General features: G+C 49.7%; 1 protein-coding gene across 1 annotated transcript in view; it reads left to right on the forward strand.

Moving 5' to 3' along the window:
* The first annotated feature begins 3,450 nt into the window (after positions 1-3,450).
* DNMT3B (DNA methyltransferase 3 beta) overlaps positions 3,451-17,144 on the forward strand; it is a 41,579-nt gene continuing 27,885 nt past the window's right edge. Inside the window, exon 1 of the mRNA XM_037043857.1 lies at positions 3,451-3,712. The gene's annotated coding sequence lies outside the window, so the exon portion shown is untranslated. The remainder of the gene's footprint in view (positions 3,713-17,144) is intronic.

A 17,144-nucleotide genomic window follows, 5' to 3' on the forward strand; every position in this document is an offset into this window, starting at 1 on the left:
TTTTATAAAAACATTTCCATGGGGGCCAGAGCCCGATTTGCCCCACTGGACAATCCACCACCATGTTTTCACTTAAATTCACTCAGTCGTCCCAGCACCAATTCTGTGACTGATTCTCCTTCTATGGCTGAGGAAACTGAGGCTCAGGGAGACCAGGTGACTTATCAGATTCATGTGACCTCAGAGGTTGGATTCAAACCACAGTATCTGATAAAAAGTCCCCTTTAGGACATGGGGTCAGCCCCTGGAAGAATGCGTGCCGGGGGAGAGGGCTTGGTGAGTCCTAGCACCCAGACAGTGAGGGACACTAGAAAAGAGGCAAGGGACCTGGGGGAAAGCCCAGGATTCTGTGAGTGTGACTCCGTGAGTGTGACTCCGTGAGTGTGACTCTGTGAGTGTGACTCCACATTCACATTTACATGGCCAAATCAGGCCTACTGTCCTCCTCCAAATCCACATGCTGGGAGCCTTCCTCGATTGGTCAATTCTCCTGGGTGCTCAAGCTAAATAAATCACCTTTGACAGCTAGAGTTACCCTTAAACTGCTCCTCCCTTTGCCCCTGGGGCCATCAGCACCACTTGATACAATCTCCACTATCTACCCCAATTCCAGTCATTTTTTTCAATCTACCTGGAACCATCCTCAGTTTTCCAGATCAGGTCCTGGCCTCCTCCCCATCCACCTACCTACTTGGGTCAGTTTTAAATATCTGAGTCAGAGACCTGGCTGGTGTAGCTCAGTGGATTGAGCGCGGGCCTGCGAACCAGAGGATTGACGTTGGATTCCCAATCAGGGCACATGCCTGGGTTGCAGGCCAGTTCCTGGCAGGGGGCACACAATACATTGTGTGCGGCAGAGGCAACCGTACACTGATATTTCTCTCCCTCTCTCCTTCCATTCCCCTCTAAAGATAAATAAATAAAATTTAAAAAAAATATCTGAGTCAGAACATGGTTCAAATGGTGACATCGAAAGTCCAAAGTCTCCCAAGCTTACTAGACCCTGCAAGATCTGCGCCCCCACCCCTTACAGTTACTTCTCTCCTCCTCACTCCCTCTGCTCTGGCCGGACTGACCTCCAGGCTGTCCTTCCCATGTGCCAATCTGGATCCTGACCTGGGTCAGGTTGAAGCACTCCAGTCTCCATTTTATCTTCTTCCCAGATTTACCCACATCTGACATTGTCTTATTTGTTTATATTTATTGTGTGACACTTCCCAACCAGCCTGTAAGCCTTGCACCTCCCCGTCTGAATTTATAGTCAGGTACATGCCACATAGCAGGCACTCAGTCAAGATCAGGCTGCATGGCTGACTTGCTTTGCTCAAGCCCTCTCTTCTGTGGACTCAGTCCCCTGGTGTGAAATGGGACCCTAACTCTCCTTGTCCTGACTCCTCCTGGAGTGGCTGTGAAGCTCAAATGAGGTGTGAATATGACTCACTTTTTTTGTGTGCAAATTATAAAATTCTGTACCCTGGGGAGACAACATGCCATTTTTCTTTCCCAGTTTCCCTGGTGTTCACTGCCCTTTCCCAACAATAGGACTGAGACAACTTATGTATTTAGACCCTCTCTTTTTTTCTTGGAGTTAGGTGGTCTACTGTCTGCAAAAATGCCTTCCATGTCGCAGTAAACCCAATCTTCTGGTATCTTAACTAGGCCTTTCAGGCATTCCTTGGCGGTGCAGGGGTACTCTTTGCCATATAACAGGTCTGGGCTTATGATAAGAAAAAAGAGGCCCAGCAGCCCTCCCACAGGCCCACCAGCTCATATATGGTTTTTTTTTCCCTCTAAAGACATACCTATTCTCCTTGCACCAAACTGATTGGAAGCCGATTTTCGATGTTTGTGCCTGAGACCAAGGAGTTCCTGTTGCTCATTCACGTGACTCTCCCCTGGTTGCTGAGTGCACTTCACTTCCATATCTCCTTAGCTTTTCTCCAGGTTCCTAGGTTGAACACAAGCAAGTACGTTTAGAAATGTTTGCAGCTTCCAGAGAATTTGCCATTTACTCATTTGCAAATACCTGGTAAGAGATGAAGGGAGAAAGCTGTGGCTTTACTCTGAGAGCGGGAGCCCACGAGGCAGGAAACCTGTGTCCACTCATTCACTCATCAAACTTGTATCGAACTCCTCCTGTAGGCACTGGAAATATGGCTTGAACAAGATAGACAGGTGTTTTCTGCCCTTGTGAAATAGTTGATTGTGTGTGTACATAACAAGAAAAAAAACAAGAAAACAAAGATGTACATAAAGAATAATGCAAAATGATTCGAAGAGCTATACGTGCCACAAAGACAGTGAAATAGGAGGGATACAAAGGGTAGACGAGGAGGGGTGGTCAGGAAAAGACTCTCCAGAAGGTGACCTTTGGGAAGAGAACTGAGTGGTGAGGAGCTGGCCATGAAAAGATCTGGGCAAAGAATGTCCAGGAACATGCTTAGTGTGTTTGAGGAACAGCAAAGAGATGAGAGGTTAGAGTGATGGGAGGGAGGAAGGGGAAGAGTAGGGAGATGCTGGGAAAGGCAGGCAGGAGCCAGCCACAGGGGCTTGAAGGCCATTATGTCATCATTCATTTGTTCTTTCATTCATTCAACACATATTTGTTGAGCATCAGTGTGTTAGGACACACTGAGACCCGGCCTTCACAGTCTAATATGTGGAAACACAAATAAGCAGGTAAACGAACTAATATATAAGTATAAATACCAGGTATCACAAATATTAGGAAGTGCGGTTTTCCAATAGCTCAGTGCCCCCTTAAGGGTAGAGGAAGTTGAGGCCTGGTAACAGAACCGGGCTTCTCCTTCTGCCCCGGATGAAAGCAGTACCCAAGAACCCAGGCAGACAGGGTCCTGTCTTTCCCTCCTCTGCTCTCCCTCCCTTGCCGTGTAGATGATTGACAAAGGCTAACCGCGGTGGAAGGAAGGACTAGTTTGAGGGTCCAGAGCCGACCGGCAGGAGCACGGTAGAGCCCAGGTGATATTGCAGCTGGAGGTGGAGGTAAAGGGGAGACTTGGTTGCTGTGTGACTCCCGTGGGAACGCTTCCCTCTCTGGGCCACCACCTCCAGGGCGGTGCGCACGTGTCCGGGATCGGGGGTGGGGGGGCCAGAGAAGAGGGGCCCCACAGTGGGCTTCCACTAGTAGCAGACGTCTGCGAGCTCTCCGCACTAAGTCTTGGTATCCCGGTGGGTGATTTAACAGGCCCTGGGAGAAGAGGCGGGGCCTTGTGGAGGAGGGGCGGAGGGGTGGCTCCGAAGTGATTTCAAATTTCCCTCATCCCCTCCCCGCGCCCCGCCCGGCGCCAGAGGCCGGGCTCTGAGTGGCTGCGGCGGGGGCGCTCTCGGAGGGGGGCGGGGCGAATGCCGGGCCCAGGCTACAAGTGGACTCAGCACCGCCCCCTGCCCACCTTTTACCTCTGCGGAGTCCTGCCCGCGCTGCTTCCTCGCAGCAGCTGCCCCCCGGCCGCAGCCCGCGTGGACGCTCCGAGCGTCCCCGACCAACGCCACCGGCCCACTGGCAGGCCGACGAAGGAGCGGCCGCGCCCGGCCGGCAGCGCGGGGGTTAAGTGGCCCAAGTAAACGCAGCTCGGCGATCGGCGCCGGAGATTCGCGAGCCGAGCGCTCTGCACAGCCGCCCGCCGGCCTCGCGCCAGCCTGTCCGGACCCGCGGCTCAACCGCGGAGCCGCGCCCGAGTCAGGCTCTCGGCAGGTGAGCGCCCGGTGGTCCGGGGGAGGCTCGCGCGTCCCGGGACTCCGGAGGCTGGTGGGGGAGGGGACAGCAGAACGGGACCGGGACTGCGTGGAGGGACCCTGTCCCGGCTACCTCCTGGGGAGGCGGCTCCCATCCGGCTGGAGACTAGGCATGTTAGGGGAGGTGAGGTCGGTCCCCTGACCCTAATTGGGGGAAGCGGACAAGAGGGATGCAGTTGGAGGGGGGCGAGGGAATGTGTCTTCCAGGGATTTGAGTGGAAAGCCTACCCTTGTATTGCAAGAACCCGATGAGGAGAGACCTTCACCCCAAAGGAAGGGAGACTGGGCGTCCTTCCTGGCGTCTAGAATAAAAGAGGAGGTGTCCGTTTGGGAGAAGGGGACCTCGGTGGGAGGGGGTATAAATACCTGGCCTCGGCTTGAGAGGGAGCCCCCCTGGGGAGGGGGCCAGAATAGAAGAGAGAGTTCCTCCAAGAAGGTGGGCATCCCGCATCCGTTCCATCTGACTTGGACCTGAGGGTTCAGCTGAGAGAACTTAGTTTTATTTACTACCAGGGATAGAAAAGAACCAGTGGTGTGAGTGCGGGCAGGCAGGCGGGTCGAGGTGTGTACTCGTATCGGGGGCGGACGCCAGAGGGGCAGACTCCCAGGGTCCTCCCTAGATGAGCCACCGGGGGCGAGGCACAGCGGGGCTGCCGGGATGCCCTCGGGAGGAGCTGCGCTCTCCCAGCGCACACCTGGCCGGGAGGAGCCAGCCCGAGGGCGGCGTCTCCTTGCTCTGCCACTCTACCTGCCCTGGGGCTCACTTTCCATTTTTTTTTTACCCTCTTCCGGGGTGAGGTTGGTCCCACTTCCCAAACTTGCAAATTGAGGCCTCAAAACTGCTAGTTAGCACCCCTAGAAAACAGGATTCCTTGCCCAAGTGTTTGGCGAGGGAGGGTGGCTGGGGAGTCCCTCTTCACAGGCGAGAAAGTGGAACACAGAAAGCGGACATAGCAAGTTAGCAACAAGGACCTGCTCTTGGGCCTGGCTTTTCCTCCTGGGGACACTCACCTGTGGCAGGGTAAAGCTGCAGAAGTTATGCGCCCAGCCCAAGGCCTTGCGCTTCCAGCCTGCCTCCTTCCCAACCCCGGGCAGAGAGAGGCAGGCTGGGCCTTTGTGCTGCTCCCTCCCCCACCTGCTTCCCCATTTCCATTCCCCCACCCCAAACCAAGAACTGCACGAATTAAACAGAATTAAAGAGAGTGTAAACTTTGAACCACCTCCTGATTTTGGGATGTGGGTTTTGGCCAACGGGTGGCGATTGCTTTGGGGAGGCAAATCATTCTGGGGCTCTCTCACTTGAAGAGCCCAGGAAGTTGACCTGCCTTTGCCCATCAGGAGGCCTGCCTTGCTTCTTTCCTGAACGCCACTGAACTTCCCAGGTGCAGACCTGATTTTTTCCAGAGGTAAGATGATGGTGCCTATTTTATAGGAACAGCACACAGTAGTCCCTCAATAAAAGTTTGCCACTCTTGACATTACCTGGGACCTGGGCTAAACAGGTTGCCCTCTTTAGGGGGATGCATGAATCTTTGGATGATGTTTAAATCTGTCCCAGTAAGTCCATTGCTTTCTGTGTCTTAGTTATTACATCTGTGAAATGGGAATATGCCTAACCACCCCAGGCTGTGTAAGAATGAAACCAGTTTATGCGATTCGACTTCTGACCTTCAGTGTTCTTCAGATATCAAATGGGCATGATGGCCCCTAACACATACCACATTAGGCTGGGGTGGGGACTCAACGGGATAGTGCTTGACGTAGCAAGTGGTGAATGTTGACATCTGTATTAATGAACCAATAGCCCCTCTGTGTAGGGTAACTGTTAAGAGTTGGGGATGAAGGGAGGCAAACCTCTGCTGGCTCCTCATTGCTTGCCTTCCTGCACCAAGGTACTGTTCCTGTAAGCTATGAAAACTTTTCTAAATAATTGTCCTTTATTTGGGAATTGGCAGGAAAAAAGTGCCTTTGTTCCTTTTTGAAAGAAGCTATGGTTTTCTCTTATAGGTTGGGGCCATTTTTATTACCCCCCCTCAACCCCACCCAAGTTTGGGGCCTACGTTGAATCCTTAATTTCAGAGCTAAGCAAGATATTGTACCCTTTCCCCTTTGGGGTGGAGAGGGCTGAGACAAAGGGGTCAGGTCTGGGGCTAGCTGCATCCTGCTCCTTAAAGCCATAGGCATAACCCCCCACCCCTTGCAAATGTTGGAAGGTGGGGGAGCATTTGGGAGCTGCAGGGGGCTAAGGGGGAGGGGCTAGGGAGGTGAGGTAGGGGGAGGGTGCTTTCCTTTCTTCCCTTCCTCCTGCCACGTGGGGCCTACGACCCAGAAGTGCCTGTAGCCCCTTGTTATTGCAGCCTGAGGGACCTGCTTCCCATGGGAGGGTTTGGGCAAGGTCTTCTGGGAACACTTACCTTTAGATTGAATCCTTTGTCTCCGACCGGCTCTCATGCCAGCTGTCTGGCCTCCAGGCTCAGGCACCTTTTCCAATTTCATCTGAGGATCCTTGGGTCCTATCCGTTGGTAAGTGCCCCCTCCTCCAGTCCTTGATGGGTTTAGGACCTCAGCTCCAGCATGCCCTTGTGTCAAGCAAGTCGTTAAAAATCAGGAATTCAGAGTGAAGTGATTTTCAGTTTCTTGGTGGACCAGAGCTGAGGGGTGCAGAGTACCTCCTTTTCCTTGCAGTTCATCCTCTTTGTGAAGTGATGGGTGACTTGTCTCTCTTCTTGGGGGGTGCTGTTCTCACTGGGGCCATTTTGCAGCTGATGGAACTGAGGTTCTGGGATATCCAGTCGCTTTCACACCTTAGTGGTTAGTTCTTTTCAGAACGCTTTCACATCACATCGGCCACCATCTCAGGGCAGCGTTTGTGGCTCCAGGCACTCCAGCTGGGAGAAAGCCCAGTTCAGGTGAGTCTGGCCATGGCTTGGAGGAAGTGGCCTGGCAAATGGCAGAGGAGGCCTGTAGGTAGGGTTGCTGTATCCTGCTCCTTAAAGCCATAGACAGAACCCTCACCCCTTGTTTGATTTTTGTTCCTTTCTGTGAAATGGGTACGAGGACCCAACCAACCCAGTAGAGTTGCTAGGAGGACTAATTGGAATTCAGGGTCCTTTTTTAGTTTCCCAAGGCTTAGTTGCTAAGTTAGGTGAGGGGCCCTAAATGTTGTAAAATTCTGTTATTTGTTGGGTCATGTTATTTGTCTGAGGCAATAGACTTAAAGGGGTTTGGGCTATGGAATCAAATCTGAATGTGTATTCCTAGTTGCTTCATTTATACACTGGACACCTGAGCCTCAGTTGTTCAGTCTGTAAAGTAGGGATGCATTCATCGTTGGCCAATCCCAGGGGAAGTTGAAGTTTTGGGGTTATTTTATAAAAGATTTTTTTAATTTATCTTAGAGGGGAAGGGAAGGAGAGAGAGAGAGAGAAAGAGAAAGAGAAATATCAATGTATGGCCACCTCTCATCGGTTCCCCGCCAGGAACTGGGAACTGGCCTGCAACCCAGGCATGTGCCCTGACTGGGAATTGAACCGCGATCATCTGGTTCACAGGCCCGCGCTCAATCCACTGAGCTACACCAGCCAGGGCTTATAAAAGATTTTTAAGCCCTGGCTGGTGTAACTCAGTGGATTGAGCACGATGGTGGTTCATTCCCAGTCAGGGCACGTGCCTGGGTTGCAGGCCAGTTCCCAGCAGGGGACGCATGAGAGGCAACCATACATTGACATTTCTCTCCCTCTCTCCTTCCCTTCTCCTCTAAAGATAAATAAAGAACATCTTTAAAAAAAGATTTTTATTTATTTTCACAGAAAGGGAAGGGAGGGAGAAAAAAACCTTCTTATCTATTGCCTCTTGTCCGCCCGTACCTGGGGTGACCCAGTCATGTGCTCTTATCGGGAACTGAACAAGTGATCCATTGGTTCACAGGCCGGCGCTCAATCTACTGAGCCACACCAGCCAGGGCTGATGTTTTTGGTTTTTTTTTTTTAAATATTTATTTATTTATCTTTAGAGGGGAAGGGAAGGAGAGAGGAAGAGAAACATCAATGTATGGTTGCTTTTGGTGCATCCCCTGCTGGGAACTGGCCCCTGCAGGGAACTGGCCTGCAACCCAGGCATGTGCCCTGACTGGGAATCGAACCGCGATCGTCTGGTTCGCAGCCCGCGCTCAATCCACTGAGCTACACCAGTCAGGTCTGTTTTTTGATTATTTAAAATTAAATTTGTATCTTATTTTTAGAGAGAGGGGAAGGGAGGGAGGGAGAAAGAGAAGGAGAGAAACATCAGACTGGGGACTGAACCCACAGCCCAGGAATGGAACTGGAGACCTTCCACTCTGTGGGACTAAGCGCAACTGAGCCACTCCTGGCAGGGCAGATGCTGAAGTTGAAATAAGTTGAGTTGTTAGGGATTAAAACATGTGCATGCTGAGGGTTCAATAAATGTTGCAGTGTACGTAGTAAACATTCAAATGTTGATCAAGTGGCTATGATTTACTTACTGAAAGAAATGCAGTCCTGGTTAGCATTCCCGGGTTTTTCCAGGGAATAAGCAAAGACTTGGGAGACTTTTGTGTAGTAGAGGACTTTAATATTTTTAAAAAAAGAGAGAGAGCCCTGGCTAGATCGGCTCAGTGGATTGAGTGCCGGGCCGGAAGCTCGCCGGTATGAATCCGATGAATCCCGGTCAGGGAACGTGCCTAGGTTGCTGCCCTGGTCCCCCGGCTGGGGGCGTGCGAGAGGCAACCAATTGACATCTCTTTGCATTGATGTTTCCCTCCCTGTCTCTCTCCCCCTCTCTTCCTGTCTCCATTAGTAAATAAGTAAAATCGTTTTTAAAAAGTGACATTCGCTGTATGTGATACAAATGAAAATAAACTTTACCTTTTTCTTTTTTTTTTAAATATCTTATTTATTTTTAGAGAGAGGGGACAGGAAGGAGAAAGAGTGGGAGAGAAACATCAGTGTGTGGTTGCACTGGGGACAGGCCTGCAACCCAGGCATGTGCCCTGACTGGGAATTGAACCAGCAACCTTTTGCTTCACAGGCCCGCGCTCAATCCACTGAGCTACACCAGCCAGGGCTACCTTTTTCTGATGCTAAGAAGAAACTACTCATCACCTGTAAACTCAGTCCCAAGGTTACCCTTACTTTACTTTCATTTGGGGGCTTCGATTTCTGCTAGGAATGGAGAAAAATGTAGTCAAGACTAGGAGCCCTACCTAAGCAAAGGGAGAAGAACCCCAGGAAAGGACAGAATCCTGAGGAAAGTTGAAGCCTTAGATTTAGAGGGCACGGCGGTCACCGTGTGCCTGGGTTCACAAGCAGAGGGAGGACAGTTTTGGGGAACGGTGGGAAGAGATTCTTTGGAATCTGCAATCACTGGCTTCTGCTCTAGTTCTTTGACCAGGTTGCTTGATCAAGTTGGTTAAGTCATTTCACCCAGAGATTTTCTTTCTTTCATTCATTCGTTCACTCACTCATTCATTCATTCATTCAGTGTGGTCTGTGGCCTCTGCCCTCAACCAAGCCCCGCCTGTCCCCCTCCCCCCAGCTCCTCTGCTTTTTAGTTCTACACTTCAAAAGGTGGAACTTAAATTTTCTAGGAAATGGTCTTTTACAGTCTAAAATTTGTGGGAGAGCAGTAGCCACTGCAAACACGAACAGGAAATTAGAAATGCACTTCCAAAAATGACTGAGAGTGGATGGGTTGGAGACAGGTAAACAGTTGTCGATGGAAAAAAGGTTCTTAACCAATAAATTAATTTCCTTATGGGGACAGGTGGGTGCTGACCAGGTGTGCGGGAGGAGCGCAGTTGCAAGAGGGCCCACCCTGGCCGGGGGCTCCTATCCCGAGGCTGAGGAAATGAATTTACCTGGGTCATCACTTCCCCAGTGTGGTTTTCCCCCTGTGCTGTCATTCTAGAACTCTTAGAATCAGATGTTGAGTCTCCCGGCCCCGTAGAATTTCCTGGGACCATTTGTCCTTACTGTTCTGTTTTCTGGGTGATGCAGCCTCAGGTGCCAACCCTCTGTTTGAACTTTTGTCTTGTGCTTTGGCTTTTTACTGTTTTTATTTTATTTCTTTGTAAAGATTTTATTTATTTACTTTTAGAGAGAGGGAAAGGGAGGAAGAAAAACATCCATGGGTTGCCTCATGTGCTCCCCAACCGGAGGGGACACCTGGCCTGCAATCCAGGCATGGGCCCTGACTGGGATTCAAACGGGCGACCTTTTTGGATTGCAGGACAACACCCAACCCACTGAGCAACATCAGTCAGGGCACTGTTTTCATTTTTAATATTTAAGTTTTGAACTTCCATATTTGAGAGGAACCAAAATTGTCTACGGAATTTGAAAACTGAGGGTTTCTTTGTGAAGTAGTGATTTGAATTTGTCCTTCGGTCTCCCAAAATCTGAAGGAGGTTCTTTGCCATTGAGTCTGTCTTATTCCCCAGGGCAGAGGAATCTCCTAGTACCCTCCTGCCTGGGAGGTAGAAACCCTCTGGGGGAGAGGGTACTGCTGGGGAAGTCGGGAAGTCCCAGTCTGCCCTCAGCCCATCGCCTTCTCCCTCTGTCTGGTCTCCTCTTTTGCAAGCTGGGCAGAGGACTGGGGGTACCTGACTGTTTCTTTTTCATCCTTCCCTGCAGCCCCACCTTCTGAGGTGAACTGGGCCTCTTCCTAAGCAGCATTTGTTTCTAGTTGCATATGCTTCCTGCTGCAAGTGGACATGCTGTGGGCCACCAATGGGGCTGGTACCCAGGCTTCCTCTGGACTCCAGTTCCTGGAGAAGGAATAATGCCTTTTGGTCAGTGTTTTCAGAAGCCAGCAGAGTGCTGGGCCCCTGACACCCTGGCTCCTTAGGTAAGTGCTGTGACTTAGCTAAAGCACGAAGAGTAGGCATCGCTCTACCTGAGTCTCATGCCACGCTGGAACCCACGGGAGACGCTGAGAGTGAGTAGAAGGAAACAGGCTCACCCTGGATGTGGTGAGAAATGGAGTGTGAACAAGGCTGGGTGTCCGAGCAGGCAGGTGCTGATGACAGATTTTCTGGGTTGTTATGGGTTACATGGGAGACTGCAATTGGATGATGGAATTCCGGTGAATTCTGAGCCAATGTGTATAGAGGTGTGGGCAGAATCTTGTCTTGAGCTCTTGGCAAAAGGGTCTCGGTAGCGTAAGGGCAGTGTAGGTTTGGGGGTGAACCAACCTTGTTATTGTCTTAGCTTTCTCCCAGCTTTCTTTCCCTGACCTCCCTCTCCAGCCCCACGGGCAGCTGCATGAGGACGGCTTTGTCTGCCTTTCATTCTCGCATGTTCCTGAAGCAGAGCAGGGACCCCTGTCTGACAAGTGGGTGAGAGTAGCCTTTCCCAGTGTCTTGAACTGTCCTAGGATGTTGTATGTTCAGCTCCAAGCCCAGCACAGAGTAACTGCTCAATATTAAATACGATTGTCACCCTTACCTAAGGCCACACACCTAGTAAGGAGTGGAATCTGGATTGAAATGCTGTTAAATAGCTAAAAAAAATTTATTGATTTGAGAGAAACATCCATTTGTTAATCCACGTATTAATGAGTTTTTTGGTTGATTCTTGAATGTGTCCTGACTGGGGATCGAACCCACAACCCTGGTGTGTCAGGACAATTCTCTAACCAGCTGAGCTACCTGGCCAGGGTCAGAGTGCTGTTCAGTTTCTTTGAGAATCTTGTCTCCACTTGGTGCGACCCCACAGACCTGGCAGGGTGCACGGATGGGTTGGGTTAGGATGCTCCCTGTCTGTACGCCTGCCGCTCACACCATGTGCTGTGATGGGCAGACTTGGAACCCTATCAATTTCCCTTCACTGTAACCTCGCATAGTTAGTTTTTTTTTCTTGTGACGAGAACTTTTAAGATCTAGAGTCTTAGCAACTTTCAAATATACAATATAGTTTTAACTATGGTTAGTTCCCACGCTGTATAATTACGTCCCAAACACTTGTTTTATTTTATAGCTTGAGGTTTGTACTTTGTGACCACCTTCACCCACTCCCCCTACCTCCAACCTCTTTAAGTTGCCTTCTGCAGTGTGACATTTTGTCTTTAAAAAATAAATGATAGCTCTGTCTGGTGTGGCTTAGTGGATTGAACACTGGCCTGCGAACCAAAAGGTCACCAGTTTGATTCTCGGTCAGGGCACATGTCTGGGTTGCAGGCCAGGTCCCCAGTTGGGGGCGTGCAAGAGGCAACCAATCAATGTAGCTTTCACACATTGATGTTTCTCTCCTTTCCCTTCTCTCTGAAAATAAATAAATACTCCCCAATATATAAATATTTAAACAAATATAAAATCTTTACAAAAAATGAAAATTATAAAAATAAAAAATACACTAGAAATTATTTTCTGTTATGGTGTAGATAATCCTATATAAATGGGTTTTTTTTGCATGCAGAGCTAAGCTCTAGAAAAATCTAGGAGCCAAAGGAGGGAACTAGAAATAAGAAAACACAAACTCAAGGATGTTCATGACTTTTAAGGAGAAAATTGACAACCTTTCAGTAAGGTTGTCAGGCTTGCTGTAGCAGGTATGAGCAGTTATAAAGCTATAACAGAAAGATGGCATATATAGCAGGTGGCAAGGGATAAATAACAAAAGGGAAGAAAGCCCAGAAATGTGCTCTGTGTACAGGGGAACTTCATAAAAGAGGTGGAGTTGGGACATAGTTGTTATTCTATGTGTCTTACTTTGAAGAGAAAAATGAGATTCCTACCTCATACCGTATGCAAGTGATTTTAGGTTGACTAAACTTGAGTGGCCATTTCCAAAGGAAGAAATGTCTCTTGGGGCTGGCCGGTTGCTCAGTTGGTTGGAGTGGTGTCCCATGCATCGAAAGGTTGTGGGTTCTATTCCCCGTCAGGGTGTGTGCAGGAGGCAACCCTCACATCCGTATGTCTCTCTCCCTCTCCCCCCGACTTCTTTTTCTAAAACCAATAACCCTATCCTCAGGTGAGTATTTTTTTTTAAAAAAAGCTTTCTTGGACAGCAGTGTTTTAAAGTTGGCTTTCTTTTTTTAAAAAAATTTTTAATGAATTTTTATTGATTGATTTTAGAGACATCAATTTGCTGTTCCACTTATTTGCAGTCATTGGTTGCTTCTTGTGTGTGTCCTGACCAGAAATCGAACCCCCACTCTCGGGGTGGGACGATGCTCTCACTAACTGGGCCACCCAGCCAGGGCTGAGCCTGCGTTGTACTGTGATCGTGACAGGGGCACATGGTGGTCAGTTTTTCCACAAGCGCCTGCCTGAGAGATCAGACTTTCTACAGTCTGGAGAAAAATAATGCTGGAGGAACATGTCTTAATGCATATGCTAACAAATTAACTAATGGGATTGCACTGTGATACAGACTTTTTTCACTTTACATGGCTTCATCTAATGATTGTTCCCTCACTCTTGACCTCTGGGTAGTAGTCCCCAGTGTAGCTGCATGTAATTTGGCCAGTCAGTCTCCTTTCTCGATGGTCATTTGTTGCAGCTTTTGCCATGGACATATGGGATAGCAGGGACGATGTCTTCACACAAGTCATGGCGGGAGCTTTGGGCTGGGTCAGTTTCTAGCAGTGGAATCCTGTGTAACAGCGTACGGACAGTTGGCATTTTGGATCATACTGTCAGATTGCCAATAAGTAAGCTCAATCAGTATCTCCACCCTCGGTTTACAGAGGGTTGAGAGTTAAGGCGCTGGCGGTAGCAACTGGAGCAGTAGGCCCACTGTGAGGGGCAGAGCCAAGGCAGTCGCTTTCCAGAATAACTGGTCTCTGTTTCTCTCTTACCTCCCTGGGAGAGAGGGCAGAGGGCTCTTTGATTTTGGTTTTTGTCAAGCGGCCACACATGGCCACAGGAGTGGGCCTAGCAGCTCCCAGAATCCTTTGCTCCTTACGCCACCACTCATCACTCTGAGTCACTCTGGGCTTCCTTCTCCATTTGAATATCCTTCCGAGGGTTTCCCAAATAAAATTGCAGGGGAAAGGGCCTGGTTGCTTTCGTTTTGTTTATATAGGGTAAAAAATTTTGACAATCAACTCCAGTTTAAGTTGGCATATCTATCTCTTTACGTCTTTTTTCCCCTGTGAATTATCTAAAAGGTAATGGTACATAACTTTATCCCGCCCCATTGACAAACATCTATGTGTTTGTTAGTATTTTGCTATTATGGGCAATGCTGCAAGGAACATCCTCATAGAGCCAATACTTTGTACTTGTCCAATTTAAGCCCTACTGGGATCAATCCTTTTGATAATTCTGGTGAATTTGCCAAGGCCCAGCTTTTACTGTATGAAGCCAGTGGTGCATGTGGCCAACAACCTGGAGGCGCTGAGCCATTCTCAGACGCCTTCTAAACCATCAGGGATGAAGGGATGCTTTGCTTTGTGTGAGGAGTAGCTGGGACAGTGGCACAGGTGAATGCCTAATCTCCATGTCGCTGGTTTTGTCATCTACTTTGGGACTCAGCACTAACCACCCGGGGGATCAACTAGGCGGGGTCGTGCCAGTTTTACAGGTGATACAACTGGGGTTTGGGAAAAACATTGAAGGCTTTTGCTTTCCTGTGACTCTGATCTTTTCTGGAATTTAGTGGAGATTCCTTATCGGGCAAAGGCAATGAACCGGGGCCTTGTGCTCTGCTACCAGCCAGGTGGGCAGCCGTGTCTGGCCCCTCTCTGCCTTTGCACTTGCCCTCCTCCCTGCTTGGTGCCTCCCTGCCTCTCCACTTACCTGGGTGGTGTTCCTCTCTGGGCTTAACTTTTACAACTATATTTATCACATTGTTTTTGAGGTGTTTTCAAGATCTGTTCCCCGGATTCAGCCTAAATCTCCATCATTTAGTCGCTTGTGTGAGCCTGGGCAGGGGGTCTGCTGGCCTGCTTTCTCTGAGCTTCAGATTACTCATCTGCAAAGTGGGGCAAGCATAAGAGTAGTTTGTTTTTTGGTGAGGTGCATAGTAATTGCTCTTTCTAGCTATTCTTTCAGAATCTTGGACAGTGGGAACAGCTAAGAAAGACTTGAGCCCTTCAAGGGAAAAATTCAGAAGTCCAGATTTCCCTCCCACAGGCTGCCAAGAAGGCATTTTTAAGCAGGGGAGGTGGGAATATCTTAACCTCTCCTTTTTACTTCACTGAATCTCTGAGTAAGCCGTGGGGGACGGATGGTGGGCCAGAGATGCCCAAATGGCCCCCTCCCAACTGCTTCCTGGTCATACCCTCCAAACCCTCTTGCCGCATTGTGAGTTTAATTAATGCAATTAACATTTACAAGGTGTTGTGAAATAGCTCTGTTGCTGGTGCCAGCCCGGAGGAAATGAATGAAATCACTTCTGAGCTTTATGGATGGGCTGGGGGGCGGGGTGGTGTTCCAGGGCCACTTCTCTGAGTCTAATTGGGGGTGCCACTCACTTTTCTGTCTGTCACATTGCATTTGGACACATCTGACCTGGTTCAGTCTGAACGCAAACGCCCTTCACTAATGAGGCGCAGGGCCTTGCAGGGAGAACCTTGAGGGTGATCCCTCCTCACCCTGCTGCCCACCCCTCAATCAGGTGCTGAACTCCAGCCTCTGGGAAAGGGTCAGAGTTCACCCTGAGTCAGGAAGTTAGATCACCACCTCCTATGAAGGTAACAGCTCAGCTGGTATATCAGGTCCCTCTGCCAAAAAAACTGTAGCCGCTGGGATGGGGTGGAGGATGGGTTGCTATAACTTGACAACTCTCGTCAGCCTGGTCCTCCGTAGTTACAGGTACGTGCCCTGGGCTGCCTGGGCACGAGTCTTTGGTGCTGCCACTTTGTTGGGTGACTTAATTAATTCATCTGAGCCTGTTGAATAGATTGATAGCAAGACCCACCTAGGATGAGGTGCGAGTGAAGAGATGTTTGTGCTGCCTGCGGCTTACAGTAGGAACCTGGGAGCTGCTACTGCAGCAGCAGAGTGAGTGGCAGGCGCAGCTTGAAGTCTGGTGTGCCAGCCACTCTGGAAAAGTCCCACAGGAAGGTGCCACCTCCTTCAGGGAGGTAACCCAGCTAGTTTATCCTCTAGCCCTGAAATGATCCCATTAGGTGAAGCAGTTGGCTTGTGTTGGGGGCCCACATTATTCTGGGGGGTGCCAGCCTTGGCCAATGAGGAGCCAGACTGAGATAGGTGGGGTGAGGGAGATTTGTATCTATCCTTACATACACACCAGTCCCCGGTGCTAATGCCTGCCTTTTGCCAAGAGCACCTTCCTTTTGCCAAGAGTTAAATTTGCGTGTTCTTACTTACCTTCTTGGACTCGAGCACTGAGTCACATCGATCAAGTGTGTATTATGTTACTTCACCCACCTGCCTCAGTTTGCCCATCTGTAAAATAAGGACAATACTATTTACCACGTTTAAGGATGAAATGAGTTCATACATGGGAAGCAAGCACACAAGGGTGCCTGGTATCTAGTAAAACACTGAAAGAATTACCATATTATCAGCTGAGAAGATTTGTATATTTACCTGAGGAGGGCCACATTGTTACTGGGGGAAGCAGAGGCCTGTGGGAGAAACCTTCCTGGCTTTTGAGATGTGGCTTTTGAAGTCCAAGTAATAAGGAGGCAAGTGGTAGGGAGATGGGAGGACTTCTAGGCTGGGGGAACAGCAGCCACACACGCCTGGGGGCTGGCTTTATTTGTCTCGGTAGAACATGGACAGGGTAGAGGAACTGGGCTGGGCACCTTTCAGTAGCAATGTGGGTTCTGCACACTGTTTGTTTTAACAGTAAGGCAGCCTGGGCAGTCAATGGCATCACAAGTCCAGAGTGATGGGAACTACAGAGAAGGATATTCTCTGAAGTCATGCTGAATTACGCACCTAGAAAGAGTATTTTACCTGCTCAGGTCACCCCATGGCACCCAGGAAGCTGGTGACACAGCTGGTTGGTTCCCCCACCCCCCAATCTTCCTCCAGGGCCCATGAATGTGGCTCTAGAGGCAAATTTTCCCTGGATGTTGAGATCGACTTTGGGAAGGTGCTCTGCTCAGCGGTCCCTTGGGCAGGCTGGCAGCACAGGCTGGTGCTGCAGAGGCCTTGGGGGAAGGCCTGTGGTGGTTAATCATTACTGACCCTGGGCTGCAGGCTTACCTGGGCCTGTCTGGCTGACTGACCCAGTTAGAGGCCATCTGAGGGAAGTCTGGGTCTCCCAGATGAGACAGAAGTCATGCCCTTTGGTTCAGCATCTGGCCTGATACCAGCTCTTGATTAGAAACCTCATCTAGCCCTACCTCCTCCCTAGAGCTCCCTGTGGACCTCCTGGTGTCTTGCACTCCATGGCCCAACTTCCCACCTCGTGCCAGGCCACCCATTTGTGTAGTTCAGTGGTTTGGCCTGGGGT

This window comes from Sturnira hondurensis, unplaced genomic scaffold (assembly GCF_014824575.4).
Source record: "Sturnira hondurensis isolate 20B ecotype Veracruz unplaced genomic scaffold, ASM1482457v3 Scaffold0004136, whole genome shotgun sequence".
Classification (NCBI taxonomy): Eukaryota; Metazoa; Chordata; class Mammalia; order Chiroptera; family Phyllostomidae; genus Sturnira; species Sturnira hondurensis.